The 24,259-nt window shown below is 50.6% G+C and overlaps 1 protein-coding gene across 3 annotated transcripts in view; it reads right to left on the bottom strand.

Moving 5' to 3' along the window:
* The window catches only part of TMEM184B (transmembrane protein 184B), a 48,681-nt gene extending 36,834 nt beyond the window's left edge, over positions 1-11,847 (bottom strand). For all 3 annotated transcript variants that reach the window (XM_082420069.1, XM_082420070.1, XM_082420071.1), the window contains exon 1: positions 11,689-11,847. The gene's annotated coding sequence lies outside the window, so the exon portion shown is untranslated. The remainder of the gene's footprint in view (positions 1-11,688) is intronic.
* Positions 11,848-24,259: the final 12,412 nt, after the last annotated feature.

Here is a 24,259-nt window from a genome sequence, read left to right as displayed (position 1 = left end):
GTATCTCCAGCAAGACTCTAACCGCTTAAGAGCTTACAGTCCAGTGGGGAAGAAAATACACTCAAATAACAATATAAGATTGCCCGTGGCCAGTGGGGCAGTTAATGAGAGTGGGCCAAGGGATCAGTATTACTCGTGAGTCAGGGGAAGTGGTAGAATAAACTGATCAAATGCAGGAGTTTTGGAGGCAGCCAGACCTGTGTCCAAATCTTATTTCTAACTGTGTGACCTGGACAAGATGTTCGCTCTGCTTCTTCATGCTATGGGGGAACCACAGTTGAACCACAGCACTTCATGGGTCCTTGTGAGGGTGAGGGAAAGAATGCACACAAAGCACTGGGGCATAAGACTTGTTATTCCTGTTGCAGGGTGGGCCCGCCCTGTGCCAGGCGCCACGGTTCACAGATGTGAAACGGGCCCCGCCCCCCATGGCTCCCGATCCCACCACGAAGAGAGCAGCCCCCATTCACCCACTCGGCAAACATCTAACAAAACAGGGGCTGTGATGTGGACTTTGCCCTAAAGGAGCCCACAGCCCAGTGGGGAATCAGACACCTAGGACACAATGTAAAAGGCTTAAGTGCCAGTGGAGAGGAACAGATAAAGAAGCAGGGGAGGTCAGAGGGCTGAAAGAGTTGGAAACTGAGCTGGGCCTTGAGAGGCAGAGAGGATTTGGGCACGTGGAGACTGCTAGAGAGGGAAAGGCAAGCAGACAGAGAGAACAGCATGAGCAAAGGCACGGAGGTGGGAAGGCGAGGAGGCACGTGGAGAAAAGAGCGACCAGTCAAGTGTGGCTCAACAAGGGACCCGGTAAACAGGGCCTGGGACAGGGTCTTTATTTATGTGTCAGTGGGGAAGCCCCTGAAGGTTTCAGGGGAAATAAGCATATCAGAGCAGGGATTTAAACGACAAGCCAGACAACAGCGGTGATTCAGAGGGGCCAGAGGGAGGTGGTTACATTTCTCCAGGGCTGGGGCCAGGGGTCGGATTTCCCGAGAAACACCCGGTCCCCTTCGTGAGACGCAAGCTTACATTCTTGATTAGCTGATGGTCAGGGGCCTGAATGAGGATGGCTGGTCCTTGAGGGGGTAGCCTTGACCTGCCTGCATTGGGCAAGAGGGTGAGGATACATTTCTTAAGGTTCTTGTTTATTTAATTGTATTCATTTTAATTTTTTGAAAAAGTCACATATTCACATGAATCGGCACTCAAAGCGTAGGAAGGGTCTCCAGTGAACAGTCTCCCGCCACCAGCCACCATCCCAGAGGCACTGCAATCACCAACTTCGTGTGAATCCTCAGAGACCCTGAGCACATACATAAGCGAATGCACTTTCTATTTCCCTTCACTTTCACGCAGATGGAGGCACACCAGACATACATCCTGCACCCGCCACCTTCACAGCAATCTATCTTGGTGATTGTTCTGTAACCGTGCTTGGAGTCTCCATCTTATTTTTTATGGCTGCACAGTAGTCCATGGTTTCAATGGACCATAATTTGTTCCTGGCCCCTGCTGGTGGACTTTCAGGTTGCTTCCAACCTTTTGCTATTAAAAATGAGGCAGCCATGACTAACCTTGCACACGTGGTAACTCATCTGTAGGATAAATTCCTAGAAGTGCAACTGCTGGGTGAAAGACTTCAAGCATCTGTAATTTTGAAAATGTTGCTAGAGAGGCAGGATACATCTTAATTGCTCATCCAAAAAATAAGCCTAATTATTGGGGAAAATACTGACAACATGTAGTTCCAAGGATGCCCAGATGAAGACACAGTAGAGACAGAGAGAGCACTGGGTCGGGAGATGGCTCTGGACCCAAATCAGCCCCAACTCTCTCCCAGTGTCCTGGTCCATGGACTCGCATTTCCTCACCTGTCAGAGAAGGGCCAGACCCGCTCAGCCCCTCGGCCGTTCCCAGGACAGGCTCTGGTGCCCTGGTCCCAGGGCAGGGGGAAGTGTGGAAGATGACTGGAGTCACCACGACACCCGGCCCTAATTGGTCTCCCTGGGCAAAGGCGCCAGGGGAGGAGCAGGCAGGCCACGGAGCGTGCACCAGAAGCAGGTCTGGCGGGGACAGGTGGGAGTGCAGAGCCCGAGACGGTGGGGTGCTTCCAGTCTGGCTATCCTGAACGAGTGACAAGCACCTCTGGCCACTTCCCCTGCGTGAGCTGTAGGGACACCACAGCCATGCGAGACACACTCAGGCTCCACGACATTTACTGCTGTGTCTATCACGGACCTGCTACGTAACAGCAATGGCCACCTAAACCTCACTCATCAAGCTGTGGCTGGCAGAGGATGCAGGTGGGTCTCTGGATACCTAGTGTCCTCCCTGTGAGTGAGGACAGCTGGGTAAACGCAGCGGGCAGGGCAGGGCTTCCTCCCACCCTCACGAATCTGGCTCAACTACTGAGAACTGCAAATGGAAGAAATGGTCTTCTGCCCCCAATCAAGTGGGAGACACCTCTTGGCAAAGCAAAGCCAGCATTTGAGAGGCAGAACCGTCGCCAACCTTCCTGTTTCCCAGCCCGTGCTCTGCTCCAACAGACTGGACAGCCAGAATGCCTGTAAATCAAATCATACTTAAATGCACTGAGGTTATCGCTATTAACATTTTTCTAACCACTGCCCAGTGCATCAAGCTTTCTTTGTAAAGCAAGTATGTATTGTTTTGCTAAATCTAGATTTTCATACACCCTATTTGTTTAAAACCTACTGACAAACATATAGAGATGTACTTCTCTTCCGGGAGGTGAGGCCTTGACGCTAATTACTCTGGGAGAGCTCACTCCCTCCACTCCTCCACTCACCTGCCTGTACCTGTGCTCCAGGTGGTCCTGCTACCTGGAAAGCCCTCCCCTGCTTCTCCACCTGCCCACCTCCACTGTCCATCAGAGCCCCCAGATCAACTGCCCTTCCCCCAGGGAGCCTGGGCCCCCGGCCCACCGGCAGGCAGAGCAGACTGTTGTCTCCTGGCGCCCCCATAGCTTCGACCGGATCCTCTATGAACGCTCTTTCCAAATCTAAGCAGCAGTTCCACCTGCTGGCCTTCCCAGTGGGAATGCAGGCTCTCTGGGGGCCATGGCTGTGCTGAAGGGGCCACTCAGAGCAGCAAGGGCACAGGATTTGAAATAAAAAACCTGGGTGCTTCCTTCCACAGGATCTTAGGCAAATTCACCCCTCTGAGCCTCAGTCTATCCATCTACAAAGTAGGCGCAATAATTCCAAGGTGCCAGGGCCATTGGGAGGATTAAATGAGATGATATGTGTGAAAAGCAATTTGCAAACTGTAAAGCCCTACACCAATTCCAGTGAGGATTAGTAATATTAGTACTAATCGCAGCAAGATCTTGTTTGACTCACCTCCTAGAGTAATGAGAATAAAAACAAAAATAAATAAATGGGACCTAATGAAACTTAAAAGCTTTTGCACAGCAAAAGAAACTATAAACAAGACAAAAAGACAACCCTCAGAATGGGAGAAAATATTTGCAAACGAAGCGACTGACAAAGGATTAATCTCCAAAATATACAAACAGCTCATGCAGCTCAATATCAAAAAAAAACAAACAACCCAATCAAAAAATGGGCAAAAGACGTAGACATGTCTCTAAAGAAGACATACAGATGGCCAACAAACACATGAAAAAATGCTCAACATTATTAATTATTAGAGAAATGCAAATCAAAACTACAATGAGATATCACCTCACACCGGTCAGAATGGCCATCATCACAAAACCTACAAACAATAAATGCTGGAGAGAGTGTGGAGAAAAGGGAACCCTCATACATTGTTGGTGGGAATGTAAACTGATACAGCCTCTATGGAGAACAGTACAGAGGTTCCTTAAAAACCTAAAAATAGAACTAACATGTGACCCAGCAATCTCACTACTGGGCATATACCCAGAGAAAAACCATAATTCAAAAAGACATAGACCAGACAAGGACTTCCCTGGTGGCACAGTGGTTAAGAATCCGCCTGCCAATGCAGGGGACATGGGTTCGAGCCCTGGCCCGGGAAGATCCCACATGCCACGGAGCAACTAAGCCCATGTGCCACAACTACTGAGCCTGCGCTCTAGAGCCCGCGAGCCACAACTACTGAGCCCATGTGCCACAACTACTGAAGCCTGCGTGCCTAGAGCCCGAGCTCCGAAACAAGAAAAGCTACCACAATGAGAAGGCCACGCACCACAACGAAGAGAAGCCCCCACTCGCCAAAACTAGAGAAAGCCTGCGCGCAGCAACGAAGATCCAAACAGCCATAAATAAATAAATTAATTTAAAAAAAAAAAAAAGGACATATGCATCCCAATGTTCACTGCAGCACTATTTACAATAGCCAGGACATGGAAGCAACCTAAATGTCCATCAACTGAGGAATGGATAAAGAAGATGTGGTACATATACAATGGAATCTCACTCAGCCATAAAAAGGAACAAAATTGGGTCATCTGTAGAGACGTGGATGGATGGAGAGACTGTCATACAGAGTGAAGTAAGTCAGAAAGAGAAAAACAAATATCATATATTAATGCATATACGTGGAATCTGAAAAAACTGGTACAGATAGTCTTATTTACAAAGCAGAGGACTTCCCTGGTGGCACAGTGGTTAAGAATCTGTTTGCCAATGCAGGGAACATGGGTTCAACTCCTGGTTCGGGAAGATCCCACATGCCGCAGAGCAACTAAGCCTGTGGGCCACAACTACTGAGCCTGTGCTCTAGAGCCCGTGAGCCACAACTACTGAGCCCGTGCGCCTAGAGCCCGGGCTCCACAACAAGAGAAGCCACCGTAATGAGAAGCCCGCATACTGCAAGGAAGCGTAGCCCCCGCTCGCCGCAACTAGAGAAAGCCCGTGCGCAGCAACGAAGACCCAACAGAGACAAAAATAAATAAAATAAATAAATTTTAAAAAACAAAGCATAAATAGAGACACAGACGTAGAGAACAAACGTATGGATACCAAGGGGGAAGGGGTGGGGTGGGGTGGGATGAATTGGGAGATTAGGATTGACGTATATACACTATTGATACTATGTATAAAATAGATAACTAATGAGAACCTACTGTATAGCACAGGAAACTCTACTCAATGCTCTGCGGTGACCTAAATGAGAAGGAAATCCAAAAAACAGGGGATGTATGTACACGTATGGCTGATTCACTTTGCTGTACAGTAGAAACTAACACAACATTGTAAAGCGACTGTACTCCAATAAAAATTTTTAAAAACTAGATTAAAAACAAGAAAAAAAGAGTAACATTAGTACTAAATAGTATGTTAACATTAATATTAATTTCCTCACAACACACATCTGTTCACCAACACCTATCGTTGTGCCTGCAGGCACCCGAAATGACTGCTGATGGAATCCCAGGTTCTCTGTTCATTCCAGGCAGAACTAAAAACACGGCTGCTAGAGATGGAGACCAGGAGCCTCTGCCAGTGGCTACAGCAGCAGCAGCCGTGGGGTTAGCTGTTTTTCCCCTGGAGCTTTCCTGTAAGAGGTAACCCAGAGGGCTTTGGGAAACAGCCCCACCCAGCAGAGTGGAGGTGCTCAGCCACCTGCCAACAGGACAGGGCCTCCCTGGGTGCAGGTTGCCCACAGGGGTTGTAGCAGGAGAAAAATAAAGGCACCAAACTCCACACACTTCTCCCAGGGTGGGGAGGCTGTCTTATCTGAAAATCACTTTCAGGGCGGCAGATGTAGTAACTTCCAGAGGTCTCATTCCACCCACTTCGTTGAGGTGAGGGTTGGGGACAGCCATCCTGGGACCACCCGTGGCCTGAAGGTACAGGGTCCTCAGATCGTGGCTCCCGAACAAGGATACTGAAGTCTTCAGGGGGATCACAAAACAGACTGCAGGTTGGAAAACAAGACACACACACACACACACACACACACACACACACACACACACACACACACACACACACACACACACACACACGCCTTCTCTATCCATCTTCACATGATGGTGAAGACCAGCTCTCCCTCCAAGACAGAAACCAGGCCCTCCTCTTGGGGGCGGGGTGGATTTCAAGGTTTTCTAACCTGGGACCTCATCTGAGCCCTGTGGCAGCCGGGAGGTGGGCAGAAGAGAGGATGAATAACCCCACCCGAGGGCAAGTGACTCGCCCAAGGTCATCACCAGGTTCTCTGACTCTGTGCAGTGCTCCGCCTGCTCCTCACACCATGGTGCCATCCAGCAGAAAGGGTGGAGACCTCGTCTTTCCTACAGACCTTGAAATAAAGCAGCAAGGGGCTCTGTTTTAGAACTTCTCTGATTCTTTCATATCTACGGCTAACTTTCATGTCATGGGTAAACGCCTGCAACTCGGTGTTATGTGAACAATGAGCTAATGCAGGATCATGCCTAGAAGGAAAATATGCCCACTCTTCAACAGTGATTATTTCTTGGTTATTAGAAATTTGGGGTGATTTTTATTCTTATCCTCCAATCTTTTCTGGGTTCCAAATCTACTATAATCAACAAGTACTATTTTCAAAAGCAGAGAACTCCATTGTTTTTCACAGGCTGACACACTGCAAACCTTCCATGAAATACTCATTTTGTTGTGTGTGACTTTTTAAAAACATGGTAGAACTGGAAGTGATGCAGGTTACGAACAAAAGTTTTCTGGGTGGGATCTTCCCTCTCTGGTTTCCGCCCCAGAGGAGAAGGAAAAGGAGGTGACTGTGGGGCTTCCTGCCTCTCAGCCCAGGCCTGAGACCTCCAGACCATTGGACGGAGCCTGTCCTTGAACACATCCAAGGCTGTTTAATGTACCTGTCAGCTCCTGATATAAGCTCAGTTCTAATAAACAATCCTGTTCTGACCTATCACTTCTCAAGAATAATTCCAGCTTTATCCTGTGTGGCAGTGATACTAACCCATCCAACTGTTGGTTTGTTAGGCAAAGCGGTTTCAGCACCTACTCCGTGCAAGGCATCGTGCCAGACCCTGAGCCGCCATTAACCCAGGACTGGAAAAACCACCAACCAGACAGAGGCCCCATGTATCCTCCTAAGTTCTGCCCAAGCATAGGGTTTCAGATGCACTAAAACAGCAGCAAACAGGAATGTGAACAAACGCAGCCTAATTCCAGCGCCGCCCCTCCGAGGACTTTGACAAAGCTGGGGCCTAGCACGAGTCCCTGATGAGAACACTGGCAGCTTAGCTGCACTGCATTAAGGTACTTGCACCACATGCCACTCGGCAGAGGTAGACAAAATGGGTAGGGAACATGAGACAACCCGAAACTTGGGGACCATCCAAATCTTCTCTCCAGGGCCCCTCACACTTTATTTCCCCCCCCCTTCCTGTCCTCTTTGAGGCCAAGAAGATCACATTCAATTAACATTTACTGAGGGCCTACTACGTGCTGAGCCCCAATGCCAAACAATTTTGCAGACAAAGAACTCAGACCTTTGCTTTGCACATGCTGTTCCCTCTGCCTGGAACCTGCTTCCTTATACATGGTGACAGCGTAAATGTCACCCGGTCAGAGAAGTGCCTGCCCAGGCGGGAATGCCTCAATGTTCCCTCAGAGCACCCATGACGACTGGAACGGCTCTCCCCAGCTGGACTCAGCTCCCTGCACTGGCACACAGGCGTGCAACACCTCTTTCCTGAATAAATTAAACAGCCTGTAAGGTAACAATAAAAGCCAGTGTTTACTGAGCACGTACCATGTACAGCCAAATGCTGTGCTGAGCTCCGTGCAGACATCAGAGCGTTACAGCCATATGATGGCTGCACTGTTATTACTCCTCTTTTACAAATGAAGGAAATTGCATCATCTCCCGCTATTCTTAAAGAATGGGAATCAGAACCTGGTAAGCAACTTGTCCAAGGCCACAGAGCTAATAAGAGAGCCGCAGCTCCCAATTCTTTCTCCAGAAGGCTCAGCTTACCTCCCTCTCTCCCTGGTGCCCAAAGGGGTGCTTCTTTCTCCTGTGCTCCCAGTGACCATTCTTGTCCCCTTCCTGAATTCTCAGCCTCCTCTCCCCAGGCACCCAATTCAGAAGTTTTCCCCGATTCCTCCCCTCACGTCCTACACCCATGGGCTCCCACAGCCAAAGTGGACCCCCCTCAGCTGTGTTTCAGCAGCCATCCTGTGCAAAGACCCCTAGTCTTTCAGCCCTGTAGGGAGGGACAAACTGGGGCGCTCAGCTGGCCGCTCAACACCCAGCAAAGCAGGCGGGGAGGGCAGGCATCCCCTCAGTGAACCCACACATGAGATCTGGCAGTTAAGCCTGGCTCTCCGCGCCCCACTTCCCACTATGTCCCCACCCCCCTTTGCCTGTATTTATAGCACTGATGAGCATGGGGGCCTGGAGGATGGAAGATGGGGGAAAGGAGCCGCCCACTCGGTCCAGATCCACAGTGTGAGAGGTCAGTGAGGACCTGCCAGACCCGAGAGAGCCAGGAAGAACCCGGTTCCAGTTCAGGGAGCCACCCCACCGCCAGCCACGGAGGCCAGGGTAGAGCCACCATTACAGCAGCGAGCTCCAGAGGCCTGTCCTGAGTCACACAGGGCTGTCAGGACCAGAAGCTGCTGGAAGAATAGAAGCGAAACGCAGCAGGGACCAAAAAGGATGCCAGTGACCCGAGGGAAAGCAAAGGAGGGAAAGGCCCAGTCTCCTTGGAGTTACCTGCAGGAATGAAGAAAGGAGACACGGGCATACTGTCCTGGAACATGCGGCTGAGGCTGTCACTTCCTTTTTGAAAACTTCAGGGCTCCCTGTTGACCACACTGGGGTCAAGCTCAAACTCCTTAGTGGGGCCTTCAAAGGTCTTCACGCCCTGGGCCCACCGTAGCCATGTCTGGGTGAGGTATTTCAGGCCTCCGCACCTCTGCCCACGGGGGCTTCCTCTGCCTAGAATGCCCTCTTCCTCCACAGGCAGAGCACTCCCCGTCCGTCCATCAAGGTGCAGGAGGTTTCGACGATGCCGGGCACACCCCAGGGTTAGTGGGGGAAGAGCGTGGGCTCCAAGGTCAGCTCCACCGCCCAGCGCGGCTTTACCCTCCTAGGCTGCCTCCTCTGCAAAAGGTGAAGGTAACTGTTCCCACCTCACTGTGGTGGGAGGATGAAACTCAGTCGTTCATGAAAGCACTTTGAACTGTGCCTGGCACACAGTAAGTGCTTAATAAACGAGCTGTTGTTCCTGTTGTCCTCCGGCCCCACTGGGGCCCTCTGTTTCCACCACAAGCAGAGCACTCTCTGTCGCATATCTGTTACACGGTGGACAGCCTCAGCCAACCACAGCCTCTTAAAAGACACAACCCACGACTCAGCACGGTGCTGGGCACACAGTAGGTCTTCAGCAAGTGCTCACTGCCTGTGAAGGTCCGGTGGTAGACCCTCCCACCAGAGTTCTCCCAAGGCCCAGCAGCTGGCCTTCCACAACTCACACACCAAATCCCCAGTCTCAAGGCCCAGCAGAGTGAGAAGGGTATTCACAGTTACTTGGTTTCAAAACAATAAAGGACCGTACTCTGCCTTCCCACTCCAGGGAATTCACAGGGAGAAATGAGCACAGGAGGGACTGGAAATAGCATTGAGACCCTCTTGGGGAAGAGAGCTCGGCCGGCCCGCCAGAAACCAGGAGCAAAACCTCAAAGGCAGAGGAGGAGAAAACAGCCTCCAGACAGAAGCCCGAGCTCCACGGAACTCGGCCAACACCAGTGAACTAGGACAAGATCACTTGCACCCATTCTGCCCTGAAGCTCTTCTTCCCACCCACTTGGAGGCCTTTAGAAGGGGCTCCTGGTGTAACCCACTACCACATGGGAGCAACTTAAAACACATCCAGAATCCCAAAGGCTGCACAAAGGAGCCAGGCTGCCTGTGGCCAATTCTTGGGGGGAATTGATGGTGACTTCTCCACGCACACTGGCTATAGGGGTCTTGTGTCTGGACTGGGGTCACTGTCTATGTCCATCTCCCCAGCAGACTGGAAGCCCTTAGAGGCCGGGCACCAGGTCCCATTCATCTTTAGACCCCTGTGCCCCTAGCATAGTGCCTGGCATGTAGTAGATGCTCATAAGTTACAAGGCAGCAACACCTGGCAGCAAGAGAGGTCCTGGTTCATGGACGACTCCATCCAGGCCTGCCACATACATGGACAAGGAGTCATGTGCTCCCTCTGGGTCTCAGTTTCCTCATTTGTAAAGAGGGATAACAAACAGTTCTGTACACGCACAGCCTCCGAGAGAATTAACTGGGGAAATATACGTGGAAAGCACCAAAGCATCAGAGGAATGCTAGCTAGCCATCCTTCCAGTTTCAGCTCAGCTCCCCTCGCCCCCTCCACGCCATGTTGGAACCTTTTCTGCTGGCCACGTTCCCCCTCCCCCAGCGCTGAACCCACTCTGCCTTCCCTCTATTGTTTTATATTTTTCACATCATTGTGACTACTTGATTCTAAGTCTGATTCCCCGACCGACCTGAGAGGTCCTGGATCCCAGGGGCATCATGTGTTTCTGTTCAAAGCCTGACAAAACGGGCACACAGACCTGACCGCTGGGGCCTTTCCACCCCACGGTCCCAGCTCTGATACACACGGCACCCTCCGGCAAGAGGTCCCGATGTGCAGAGCCTAGGGGGCCCACCAAGCACGCTGACAAGGAAGGGAGATAGGAAGGGACGCTGCACACATAACCTGTGCAAGAGTCACACCTCTGAGACCTGCGCCACCTCTGCAGGTGCGTGAGCTTGTTTGCCTGGCTGCCTCCACAGCACAAGGGCCTCCAGGGCACAGATTGCTGCTTCTTTCCTTACATGAAGCACCCGGCAGTCAGATAAATAATACATGACGTTCTCCTCACACGCAGGTATCAGACGTGCAAACACCTGCTTTGCCCCACAGTGCCCTGGGTGTGGGTGTGTGCGTGTGTGTGGGTGTGTAATGTCTGGCCTTGCACAACCCCAGAGGGGATACGGGTTGGGAACAGATACGCCCACCTCTCAACCCCATCTCCTTGCCTTGGCCTGGAGTCAACTAGCACTAGACCCAAGCAGTGTGCCCGGAGAGGAAATGTCTGGGATGGATGCACACACCCTAAGCCAGTCTCTGTGGTCCTTTTCCAAGCACATATCCTTGGAGCCCCGGGTTCCTGCCGGTGCCCCTCCAAACTGCTGACCTGTATGCAACGCGTGTACACCTTCATGCACGCATCCCCAGAGGCCTCGCCAGGCTAGCCACCAGCCCAGATCACAGCTACCCGCACAGGGCAAGGCTGACTCCCCCACTCACTCGGCTGTGCCAGGCACCAGCACACCCACCGGACGCATACCATCCTACTTGCAAAGGGCCTGTCCATCCGCTTCCCCTCTCTCCCGGCCACCCCCACGGGCAGGTCCGATTACACTCCAGGCGCGGGCCCCGCCACGCTGGCGAGGAGGGGGCAGCGCACACCCACGGGCGGCCCGCGACCTCGCAAGGCGGGGACAGAGCGCAGGGCGAGACGGGCGGGGCCGCAGACGCCCCCTCCCTCCCCGCCAGGCCGGCCACATTCGTCCGCTCCCCGCCCGGGGACCCGCGGCCAATGCGACCCGCGGGGCGCCCCCCGAGCGGGCCTCTCCAGACGGGACAGCCCCGCCGCCCCCGGAAGCCCTCGGCCGCCCCCCTCGGGGCCTCCAGCGCAGGGCCGGTGGGTAGGGTACCTCAGGAGCCCATGGCGGCGCGTGTGCGGGCGACGCGCGGCAGCCGGACTGTGAGAGAGAGGCAGGCTGACGGCACAGCAGCCCTACTATCTCGCCGCCGCCGGCTCGTCCCGGGCCCAGCGGAGTGCCTCCGCGGCGCGCCTGCGCACCGAGCGCGCCGCCGGGGAGGGCGGGGCGGCGAAAGCGAGGCTGAGATCACCCTCCCGGCCTTAAAGGAGCCGCCGTCCCAAACCCCCGGTGGTGGGAGCGATCCTGGCTTTCCAGCCGATCGTAAACCAGTCAGGAGTCGCCTCCCCAGCCTCCATCCCACCCCCAACCCTGCCCACCAGTGAGCTTCTTGGGGTGCAGGGACAGAGTCTTGGGCTCCAAGCTCTCGCTGGCTGTATGGAGCTTCACCTCTTTTCCTCCATTTGGGCCTGTTTGAAGATGAAACAATGTCTAACGGCTATTTGTCGAGTGAAGGATGCATGTGGAATTGTGGAATGAATGTATACTGAGGTGCTGTGTGCAATAACGCAAAATGAAATTGCAAAACAGAGAAAGAGGTTTTTCTTCCCACTCCACCTAGCAGCGCTTCCTTCCTGCCCCACCTCGCTCTAGGTGGCCTAACTAGCAAAATTCTTCAGATATCATTCAAACCGCCTAGCCCATTTCTGTTTGCCAGGTTCACACCCAACTCAGTTTAACTAAAAAACATAAAATCCAATCAAGTTCTGGCTTTGGTGTGTTCAAGATCCCCAGATGTATTTCTATCCCCAGCCCAGGCTCCTCCCCTGAACTGTGTACTCACCCCCTCATACCTGAGGTTCCAATAGGATCTCAAAGTCAACATGCCCACAACAGAACCATTTCCTCTCAAACGCAGAGACCTGCACTCTCACAGCCTCCCCACAAGAACGGTTAGCAGCTCCATCCTTCCAGCCCCTAGCCCAGAACTCCTGGAATCATCCTTGAATCCCTCCTCTCACCCCTTTACGCACTGGAGCAGGAAATTATGTTGGCTGTACCTGCAAAATATGTCTAGACTCTGACCTCTTCCACCCCATCTCCACTGCCACCACCCCATCCACTTTCTGTCCAGGATTATTGCAATATTCTTGTTATGGACTGAATGTTTTTATCCCCCCAAAATTCATATGCTGAAATCCTAACCCCCAATGTGATGGTGTTAGGAGCTGGGGCCTTGGGAGGTGATTAGGTCATATGGGTGGCGCCTTCATGAATGGTATTAATGCCCTTAAAAAAGAGACCCCAGAGAACTTTCTAGACTTCTTTCTGCCACGTGAGAATACAGTAAGAAGTTAGCAGTCTATAACCCAGAAGAGGGCCCTCACCAGAACCTATCACACTAGCAGGCACCCTGATCTCGGACTTCCAGCCTCCAGAACTATGAGAAATAAATGTCTGTTGTTGATAAGCCACCCAATCTATGGTAATTTGTTATAGCAGCCCAAGATGATCAGGGTTATTGCAACATTTTCCTAACCTGTTTCCCTGTTTCCAGACCTGCCCCGTGTCCCAGTCTACTTCATTGCAGGAGCCAGAGGGATTCTTTTAAAACCTAAGTCAGAACACGGCACTTCTTTGCCCGAAGCCTGCCATTGGCTGTGCATTTCACTCTGAATAAAAGCCAAAGTCCTTACAAATCCCTGCAGAGCTTTGCTTCATCTAACATTCCATCCACCCAGCGGTGTCTGACCTCATCTCCTCCTCTTGCTTCCCTCCACACTGACCCCTTGCTGTTCCTAGAACAAATGAAGCACGCTTGGCCTCAAATCCTTGGCACTGGCTGTTCCCTCTGCTGGGATTGCTGTTCCCTCAAACACTTGAATGCTCCCCCTTTCACTTTCTTCAAGGGTTTGCTCACGTGTTCCCCACTCAGTAAGGCCTGCCCTAACCACTCTAGTAAACTTGCCAAACCCCTTACATGCAGTCCCGATTCCCCCTTTCCACGCTCTAGTTTTTCCCACATCGCTTAATTTCTATCATGACATAGTTTGCCTGTTTTACTGTTTGTCTTCCACCAGTAAAAGGTAAGCGCTACAAGGACAAAGATTTTTGTCCTTTTTGTTTCCTGATATAATCCCAGTACTTAGTACAAGGGTTGGTATAGAGAACATGCTTAAAAACTTTCTGTAGCATGAAGAGTCCTCTAGGAAAAGTCCTTCCCAGCCCCCAGGTAGGAAGTTGCTCAGGGCTTTCCAGCACACAAACAAGGCTTATCATCAATTGCATCATCATCATTTGTTCATGACTTCCCGGCTCTCCCTCCCTACACATGAAAACTCCCCCAGGGCAAAGTCCTTGTCTTAATTTTCACCATATCTTATACTTAGCATAGAAACCGGACATGATTTGACAGCCAGAGTGGCAGGCCAAACCACACCCTAATTCAAGTTGTTAGCCCCTGTTCATTAAGGGCACTCTGGGTCTCAATTTACAGAGGCCCCAGGCTGACAGGGGCAGGGGCAGGTGGTGGGTATTTTTAGGCTTGGGTTGCCAGAAAGGGGCTCAAAGACAGAAAGTCACCTGGCCTGAGTGACATGGCAGGTCAGCAGCAGGTGGCACTGTGAGCCCTAGTTTGTCGCTACCTGCCTTTCCTCATCCTCTCCCCAGGCTGTCTAATTTAGAAGTAAAAATTTACCCCCTCTGTCACCACCCCACTCCATGCAAATGCCCATTCACCCTGGCTTGAAGATGCCACTCACATCGGCCCCTCTCCCTTCCATGCCTGGGGCCACTGTCCTGGTTCAGGTCCCCTTACTTCTGGACAATTCCCCAACCCACTAGTTACCTTTACCCCTGCTCACTGGCTACTGAAGGAGCCTTTCTCCACCTCCAGCAACCAACTACTCTTCCTTCAAAGGCCAAATCCGATGTCATCTTTTGGTTCTTTCTTGATTCCCACCTCCCTCACTCTCCCCTCCTCTATTCCGGTCTAATTAGTTTCTCCCCAACAAAAAAAGTCGCAAATAAACTGAAATTCATCAAAGAATAGTTAAGTAAATTATGGTAGATCCATACAATGGTATATTGTGTAGATACTAAAACAGCCACTTTACACATTTCAAATAATAAGGGGAAATGATTAGGAATAATACTGACTGGAAAAGGTAGTAATAAATTTGCATGATAGCCTGATCTGAAGTGTTTAAAAAAAATTTTTTTTTTAGGCTTAGAAGAAAGATTGGAAGGAAATATAACAAAATGTTAACAGTGGGTTCTCCTAAGTGGCAGAATTATGAATATTGGTTACCTTTTCTCTCTCTCTCCCTTATTTAATTTTTGTTTCTCTGTATTTTCCAAAATGTTTGCAAAAATCATGCAATCTCTTCAAAATAAGAAAAAAGGTTATTTAAAGAAATGGTCTGGGACTTCCCTGGTGGTGCAGTGGTTAAGAATCTGCCCGCCAATGCAGGGGACACAGATTCAATCCCTGGTCCGGGAAGAACCCACATGCTGCGGAGCAACTGAGTCCGTACGCCACAACTACTGAGCCTGCGCTCTAGAACCTGCGTGCCACAACTACTGAAGCCCGCACGCCTAGAGCCAGTGCTCTGCAACAAGAGAAGCCACCACACCGCAAGGAAGAGTAGCCCCAGCTTACCGCAACTAGAGAAAGCCCGTGCGCAGCAACTAACCCCCAACACAGCCAAAAATAAATTTCTAAAAAAAAAAGAAGAAGAAGAAGAAGAAATGGTGTGTTGTTCCCTTCTGTTTTCTTCTCTCTGTGCATCATAATTCATCTGCATGCATCTGTCTCCTCCACCAGACTAAGGGCCTCTCAAGGGTAATAGGGATCAGGTTGGATTATCTCTGCATCCAAAATCCACTCCTAGCATCTGTAGGGGAGTGCAGAGGAAAGAGCCAGGGCCTCAGCGGTGCTGGTGAAACCGTGCACCTCAGATTCGGACTTGAACCCACGTGGCTGGGACTCGAACCCGGCCAAAACCCAGTCTTCCAACTGAGATAACACACCTGGTTTCTCGACTTTATGAAGCTCAGGTTCTTGATGTCTCATCGCAGAAAGAGTTCAGTGAGAGACAAAGTGATGGGTAAGAAGTGGATTTATTTAGGGAGAAACACACTCCCCAGGGTGTGGGCCATCTCAGAATATGAGAAAGGCACCAGGGTATGGGGTTGTCAATTTTTATAGGGGTGGGTAATTTCGTAGGCTAATAATTGGGAGGAGTATTCCAGCTATTTTAGGAAGGGGCAGGGATTTCCAGGAATTGGGCCACCATCCACCTTTGATCCTTATGGCCTGTCTTGGAACTGTCATGGTGTCTGTGGGCGTGTCATTTAGCTTGCTGATGTGAGCGTATACTGAGGCTCAAGGTCTAGTGGAAGTCGACTTGTCTGCCATAGTGAACCCATTTGGTTCCAATTAGTTTATGTCATGTCCTCAGGCTATGTCATTCTTTCAAAGGTTGTGCCCTGACCCCTTCCCTCCAGTTTCACTGGTGCTAGCTAATGAGTGGCCCAGAGCCCAGAGCACTCTGAATCCATTTACCTGCAGTCTCTGCGTCTCCCACGTTTCCCCAAGGATGCTGTGGGAGCCCTGGCCAGGTGCCCTGGAGAGGCAGTGTGGTGTGGAGGGCAGAGCACAGGGCCAGCTCCATTTACTTCCTAGCAGTATGATCTTAGGCATGCGGCTTTGCCTCTCTAAGGCTCCGTTTCCCCATCAATATGTATGAAAATGTCGACACGGTATTTTGCACACAGCTGACAATCATGCTGCAGTCTATAGCATGGGGCTGCTGAAGGCCCAGCTAACTTTTTACCTGAATCAGACCCTTTTGGTTGCAACGGACTAAAACCCAATTCAAACTAAGTTAAACAAAGGAAGGGAATTTAAGGGCTCACTTAATTAGGAAGTGCCAGGCAGAGCTGGATTTGAGGCCTCACACACCGTCATTAGGACACTATTTCTCTCATTCTATTGGGTGTGCGTGTGTGTGTGTGTGTGTGTGTGTGTGTGTGTGTGTGTGTGTGTGTGTGTGTGTGTGTGTCTCGGCCTCATTCCCAGGTGGTCTTTACCCCGCAAAGGCACAGAGAATATGTCTTTCCTAAGAATTCCGAAAGTTCTGTTCCATACTTGCCTCGGATTGGCCCATCTTGGGTCACTTTCCCATCTCTGAGCCAATCACTGTAGCCAGGAGCTGCAGTGCTCCAATTGGCCAGGCCTAGGTCAATGGCTCCGCCCCTGGAGCCAGTGGGAGGAGTCAGTTCCTACTGAACCAAAAGCACTGAGAGGGAGGGTGGGCCCCTTAAGGAAAATGGGATGCCGTGACCAAAAGAACCAAGAAAGAGTGCTGGGGAGGAAAAAACCTCAGATGTTCAGCAGCTCAGGGAGTTTAAGTGGCTCTCCCAGGTCACCCAGAAAGGAAGATCAGGGACAGGGCAGAAGTGTAACCTCAACCAGAGCAGAGATGGAGGGAACTACGAGAGCCATCTGGATGGGGTGGCTTTTTGGAGGCCTTTAGCTTGTACGGTGACCAGACTGCCTGGTTCTGATCCGACTCCACCACTGACAGTCTGTGAGACTTTGGGCAAATCACTAAGCTTCTCTGAGCCTCTGTTTCTTCATCTGTAAAATGGGGTTAATAACCATACCATCATTTCAGGGCTGATGTGAAGATGAAATAACACAAGTAAGGCTGTTAGCACAGGGCCTGGCATGCTATAAGTACTCAGGAAGTGCTGGGGGGGGGGGTTGTTTTGTTTTTTTGTTTTTTGGCCTCACCGCGTGGCATGTGGGACCTTAGTTCTCTGACCAGGGATCGAACCCATGCCCCCTGCAATGGAATTGTGGAGTCTTAACCACTGGACCACCAAGGAAGTCCTGGAAGTGCTGTTTTTAATATATATAAACAGTAAGAAGGCCTTTTCTGAAATTCCTGTTTGCAACTGAAAACATAAACAGGCCCAACTGAGACGATTTTGATGAACTTGCCTCAAACTCTGCCGTCAGTGAGTCTATCCCCAGCAGCCACCTTGTGCCTGGTGTCAGGGTCTTGCTGCTGCTCTTCCCATCACCTGGAACACATTTCTTCACACACCCTTTCCTTTCCCTAGTTAATTCCTGCCCCTCCCTCAGGTCCCTGATAAAACGCTGGTTCCCCCGGGTATGTCATTAAGTGGAAAAAAGAAAATATCATACAGAACAGTAAGTATTAGATGTATCATTTATGGAAATATATGTGTGTATGTCTATTTGTGTGTGTGTGTGTGTGTGTGTATGATTTAAAATGCATAGTAGGGGGGACTTCCCTGGTGGTCCAGTGGTTAAGACTCCATGCTCCCAATGCAGGTGGCCTGCGTTCGATCCCTGGTCAGGGAACTAGATCCCGCAAGCCGCAACTAAGACCCAGTGCAGCCAAATAAATAAATAAATAAGGACTTCCCTGGCGGCACAGTGGTTAAGACTCCACCTGCCAATGCAGGGGACATGGGTTCGATCCCTGGTCCAGGAGGATCCCACATGCCGCGGAGCAGCTAAGCCCATGCGCCACAACTACTGAGCCTGCACTCTAGAGCCTGTGAGCCACAACTACTGATGCCTGCGCGCCTAGAGCCCGTGCTCCGCAACAAGAGAAGCCACCGCAATGAGAAACACACGCACCACAACAGAGTCCCCTGCTCGCTGCAACTAGAGAAAGCCCACGTGCAGCAACAAAGACCCAACACAGCCAAAAATTTTTTAAAAATTTAATTAAAATAAAAATAAATAAATAAATATTTTTAAAAATAATAAATAAAATGCATAGTAGGGAATTCCCTGGCAGTCCAGTGGTTTGGACTATGTACTTTCACTGTGAGGGTGTGGGTTCAATCCCTGGTTGGGGAACTAAGATCCCACAAGCTGTGCAGTGTGGCCAAAAAATTTAAAAAATTAAAAAAAAATGCATAGTAATTTTCTGGAATTCATGAGAATGCACCCTCACATGAACAGAGGGCAAACAAAGACCAGGTCTTAGTCATCTTTGCTCAGAACCTGACACACAGGGTCATCATCTTCATCACAACTACTTTTCTTTGAGCAGTTGCTATGTGGCAGGCAATGTACTAAGCTCTTCATTATCTCAACAAGCAGCAGTGACGGCCATTTGGCAGATGAGGAAACTGAGGCACAGACCTTGGCATCATTACTTGACCAAGGTCACACCTAAGCAACCCGGCACACAGGGAGCCCTCGTGGATGTTTGTTAAATGAACCCGGAACCCACACTAGCCCCCACAGGGAACTAGGAAAATCAGCCAGTGAGAGAAAATGCTTCTGACTTCACAAAGCCTTTCCTCTTAGGGTGGTGATCTTCAGGGCATCAATGGCCATCAGCAAGCAGAACAAGGCCATTCCTGGGGGACACCATCTAGGTCATGTGTATGTGTGTGTGTGAATCAGGGATGTGGCTGGGGATGATTTACAGGTTGCTGTGAAAAGACCCTGAGTTGGAGACACAGAGAGAAGGAACTTCCTCTTTCTGTCTGTCAGTCACACACACACAAACGTACACACCTGTACCTCCAACAGAGGCGAGGTGAGTCCCACTTCAAATTCACCTAGCCAAAACAAGCAAAAGAAAACAGGCCAAAGAGAAGGATTTACTGCCAGTTTCCTTGGAATCACTAGGAACTTGTTTCAGATTCTCTACAAAATCCCAGGTTGCAGCCAACTATCCTGAGCGCTGCCATCAGGAAAGGGAGGTCCTCCCACAGGTCAGGGACGTGCAGGAGCTGGGGAAGCTCGGTCCAGGGTTTCCTGAGAAAGCCTTTAATAAGAGGGAGGATAGGCGAGGAGGAGCAAGAGGCCTGGTGTCCCAGTCTCAGAGCTGCAGTGACCTGGAGGGCATGACTTCAGAGGGGCTGCACCTTAACCATAGGTGCTTTGAAAATGTTGGGATGAAAGGCTTTGGGAGGCATAATTACCTGAGATGTTATTCTCCCAGGGGCCTGCAGGAGCCCAAGTTACTATCTGCAGAGATCTGTTGCAGAGGTCCCCAGTGGGGCCTTCTTAAACGGGCAGTACCCCAGGACTTGGCCCTCTGCTTCCCTCGCCCTGGCTGCTGGCTGGACTGCTCTCCCATCCCATCAGTGTCTCCTGCATGGCTAGCGCAGCCTCAGTGAAGCCAGGCCCCAGATGTGCAGCTTCCTGAACCTCAGTAGGCTACGGGACATGGCCTCATATGGGACAGTTGGGAGGACAGGGAGATGCTGTTGGTGCCTCAAGGCTAGGGTGAAAGGAAGGATGGCAGGGATCAGGCCAGAGGAAGAGGAGAAAGGTGGCTCTGTGTCACCATGGCAACATTTATCCTGCTCGCCAGACCTCTTCTCCCTCACCAACTCACGTGCAGCCAGGAAAGCAGGCCCCAGAGAAGTGTGGCTTGAGCGAGAGTAGATGTTTGGTGATTGGGCAGCTTGAGGTTGGAGCTTGGAATGGGTTTACTCCTTGGAAGGATTAGATGGGTTCCTGCGGGAACCTGTGTTGCAGGCTCTGGGAAAGAGGATGTGACATGGGGGCTCAGCATTTTAGCTATAACTATTCCTGTATCTGTTTCTGAAATAGAGTGTGGATGGGGGAGGGGGAGGTAAGGGAAGGAGACAGAACACAGGAGTGGAAGGCTCTCCCCTTTGCTAAAGCTACGCTGGAGTGACCCCGTCCCCCGACTGGAGCTGACGGCAGGGGTCTGTCCCATCCACTCCTCCATGGGAGGCCCTGGCTTGTGGGGGGAGGGGGAAGGCATCAAAAGGTAGGTAGGAAAGGAGAGGGGATGCCACCACCTAGGAGGCAGCAGCCGCGGGGCACGGATGGCTCGTGTTTTAAGGGGGGTGGGGGGGGGGAGTGAATGAACAAAGTTCAGAGGAAGCCTAGTCCCTCCTTTTGTCCCAGACCCAGTTCTCCCGGTGTCTCCTCCCGTCCTTCCTCCTCCAAACCTTCTGCCATCCAGTCGTCAATCCCCCTCCTCAAGGGTTCTTTGGCCTCCAAACAAGAGCAGACCTCTTGGATTCTCAAAACCACCTTCCATGCCTCACCCTCAGCTGCCTCTTCCCCCCACTTCCCACCCACCCCAGTCGAAAGGTCACCTGTTGATTTTTAGAAGAGTGGTCACCTGTGTGTCTGTGAGGGGGAATACTGCACGGGAAGGGGCATGGGCGAACTTGCCGGGGTATTGACAATCGCCCACATCTGCCTCAGGTGGTGATTACACGGGTATATAGAAACAGGTAAAAAGCTACGGATCCGTGTACACTTAAGATGTGTGCGCTTTTCATACATGAATTATACTTCAATTTAAAAAAAAGAAAAGAAAAAGAAAAAGAACTAGGGGAAAATGATCAGTAGGAAGCTTGTTTTTTTGCCAGCCTCCCTTTCCTCTGCCTGGTGGCTTCGAGCCCGCTGACCACACCCTCCTCCTTCTTGCCCCGCCCCCAGCCCTGCTCCTCCCTCCCTGGCCGCGCCCCCTTAGTTTCGAGCTGAGAATGCACGTCCCCCATCGGTGTTCCAGTTTTCTATCAGTGGTCCTGCTGTGCTCCCAGGCTCCCAGGCAGGTAACCTCAGAGCCTCCGACTCAGTCTCTCAGCTGGCTAAGAACACCGCGTTCTGAAACGGTTCAGTCATCCTTGCCTTCTGCATGCCTCCTGCCTGGATTGTGACCATAGCTCCCTAACAACTCTCCCTGTTCCCTTTCTCCATCTCCCTATCCACTGTTCCCAGATTCATATTCCTCAAGTTCACATCCATGGTGTCCTCTTCTCTAATCAGCGGTCCCCCACAGTGCAGGTGCTGGCGGATGGAAATCAGGCCTTTGGGATCTGGCCTCTGCCTCTTCCAGCCTTGGCTGCTGTAGATCTTCTTCCCCCTCTGAGCTTGGAAACTCTGTATCAAGCTGGTCCTCTGCACATGCTGTTTCCTTGGTTGGTAATGACGGTCTCCACCTCACCACCTTCCCCAAACCCGGCCGCCACCACCCAGTAAACTCACATTTCAAGGCTCAGGTCAAGTATCTTTTTAAAAAAAAAAAAAATTTTTTTTTATTTGGTTGTGCCACGTCTTAGTTGCAGCAGGCGGACTCCTTAGTTGTGGCAGGCAGGCTCCTTAGTTGTGGCATGCGAACTCTTAGTTGCAGCATGCATGCAGGATCTAGTTCCCTGACCAGGGATCAAACCCAGGACCCCTGCATTGGGAGCGCAAAGTCCTATCCACTGGGCTACCAGGGAAGTTCCCAGGTCAAGCATCTTTGAAACACCTTCCTGATGACATCAGACACATTCCTCCCTCTTTTGTCCCTAGTTCACACTGGGTATCTCACACTGGATTTTGGATTGGGGTGAACCACTTGCTAACCTGAGTCTTCCCCCTAACTTTGGCCCCTGGAAGCCAAAGTCACAGCTTGTGTTTGAAATGTGTAGTTACCATTACTGAGCACTTAAGAGGTGCCTGCCTGTAGTGAAGGTTAAGAGCATGGGGCACTGCGCCTCCGTGTCCTCATCCATAAAACAGGCATCATAATACACCAACCTCATAGGATTGTTACGAGCAGAGGGTGGGAACAGGGCCTGGCACAAGGAGCCTCCTCAGCCCTTACGCGCATCTGTGGTTTTATTTAATCCTATAACCTCTGAAGTAGGTATTGCCACCTCCACTTCACAGAGAAAACCGAGACCCAGACAGTGCCCAAGATCACAGAGAGATGGAGTCAGCCCTCTGGATTCCAACCCTGTGCTCTCCACCCCTCCTCACCCCTGCACTCCACTCCACCTCAGCCCAGCACCTGGCATCCACAAGCCCAGTCAATGTTTGTTGCATGAATAAAAATGATTCACCAAGTGGCATGTTTGCCCCCTCCAGTCTGGGCAAAATTTCTGGGCAGTTGTTTGGCATACTTGATAAAAATAGTTTGCATGGTTGACGCAGCCTGGTCACTCCTCTGGCCTCAGCTTAAATATCACTTCCTCAGAGGCTGTCAGTCACCACCTCCTCTCTTATACATTAGCTCCCTGAATAAGAAACGCAGGAAGGAGAAACCAGAAACCAGTGAGGATCGTGGGTAGGAACACAGTGGAGGGGGCAGGGATGGGAGTGATTCTAATTGTTACTTGACTTTTATATAGCTTGACGTTCATATATGTAATACCTCCAAAAAAACAGAATAAACCAAAAGGGGAGGGACACACTAACTCATCATTTATAATTTTTTTTTTTTTTTTTTTTGTGGCTGCGTTGGGTATCCCTAGTTGCGGCACCTGGTCTTTCTCTAGTTGCAGCGAACAGGGGCTACTCTTCGTTGCGGTGCGCGGGCTTCTCATCGCGGTGGCTTCTCTTGTTGCAGAGCATGGGCTCTAGGCACATGGGCTCAGTAGTTGTGGCGCACGGGCTTAGCTGCTCCACAGCATGTGGGATCTTCCCAGACCAGGGCTCAAACCCGCGTCCCCTGCATTGGCAGGTGGGTTCTTAACAACTGCGCCACCAGGGAAGCCCACTCATTATTTTTTTTTTAATTAAATTTATTTGTTTATTTATTTATTTTTGGCTGCGTTGGGTCTTTGTTGCTGTGTGCAGACTTTCTTTAGTTGCGGCGAGCGGGGCTACTCTTCATTGTGGTGCGCGGACTTCTCATTGCAGTGGCTCCTCTTGTTGCGGAGCACAGCCTCTAGGCACATAGGCTTCAGTAGTTGCAGCACGCGGGCTCAGTAGTTGTGGTGTACGGGCTTAGCTGCTCCACGGCACATGGGATCTTCCTGGATCAGGGCTCAAACCCGTGTCCCCTGCCTTGGCAGGCGGATTCTTAACCACTGTGCCACCAGGGAAGCCCCACCCACTCATTATTTAAATTAATAAAATAACCGCACAGAGCACAGAGAAAAGAGTAGTTTCAAGTTACTTCTGGGCACTATACTCTGACAGTATTTCCTTAGATACATTCTAAGGGGGAAAAAAAAACCTGTAAAAAACTTTTAACTCCATAGGTATACTTTTTTTGTTGTTGTTTCTTTTTGGCCACAAGGCTTGTGGGATCTTAGTTCCCTGACCAGGAACTGAACCTGGGCCCTCGGCAGTGAGAGCTTGGAGTCCTGACCACTGGACAGCCAGGGTTGTCTGTCAACAGATACCCTATTCCCATCCATAGGTATACTTTTAGTAGTAACATTAAAATTGTAATTTTGAAACTTATTGTAATTTGTACTTTCAAAATTGTAATTTTGAAATTGTTAATGAAAATACCTATTCCCATCCATAGGTATACTTTTAGTAGTAACATTAAAATTGTAATTTTGAAACTTACGTATATTATAGGATACAGCAAATAAGCACATTAGTATTAATAAGATCTAAGATTTTCACTGCAAAAGATATATAAATTAAAAATTTTTTTGAAAAGAAGATTAACTCCTTGTATTTCCCCTTAGGGCCCACAGTTGGTAACATCACACTGTTTGATGTCAGACGGGAGGGGCTGGGAATCACCAACTATACTGTCACTCTGCTCCAAGGCAGGTCTCCCTGTGGTTCACTGCCTACAATGCAGGGCCCTCTGGCATCTCCTGGTGGTTAAGAATAAGGACCCACCTT

Source organism: Balaenoptera physalus, assembly GCF_965194825.1.
Source record: "Balaenoptera physalus genome assembly, chromosome: 13".
In the NCBI taxonomy this organism is placed as follows: Eukaryota; Metazoa; Chordata; class Mammalia; order Artiodactyla; family Balaenopteridae; genus Balaenoptera; species Balaenoptera physalus.
This window is presented reverse-complemented; position numbering and strand designations above follow the sequence as displayed.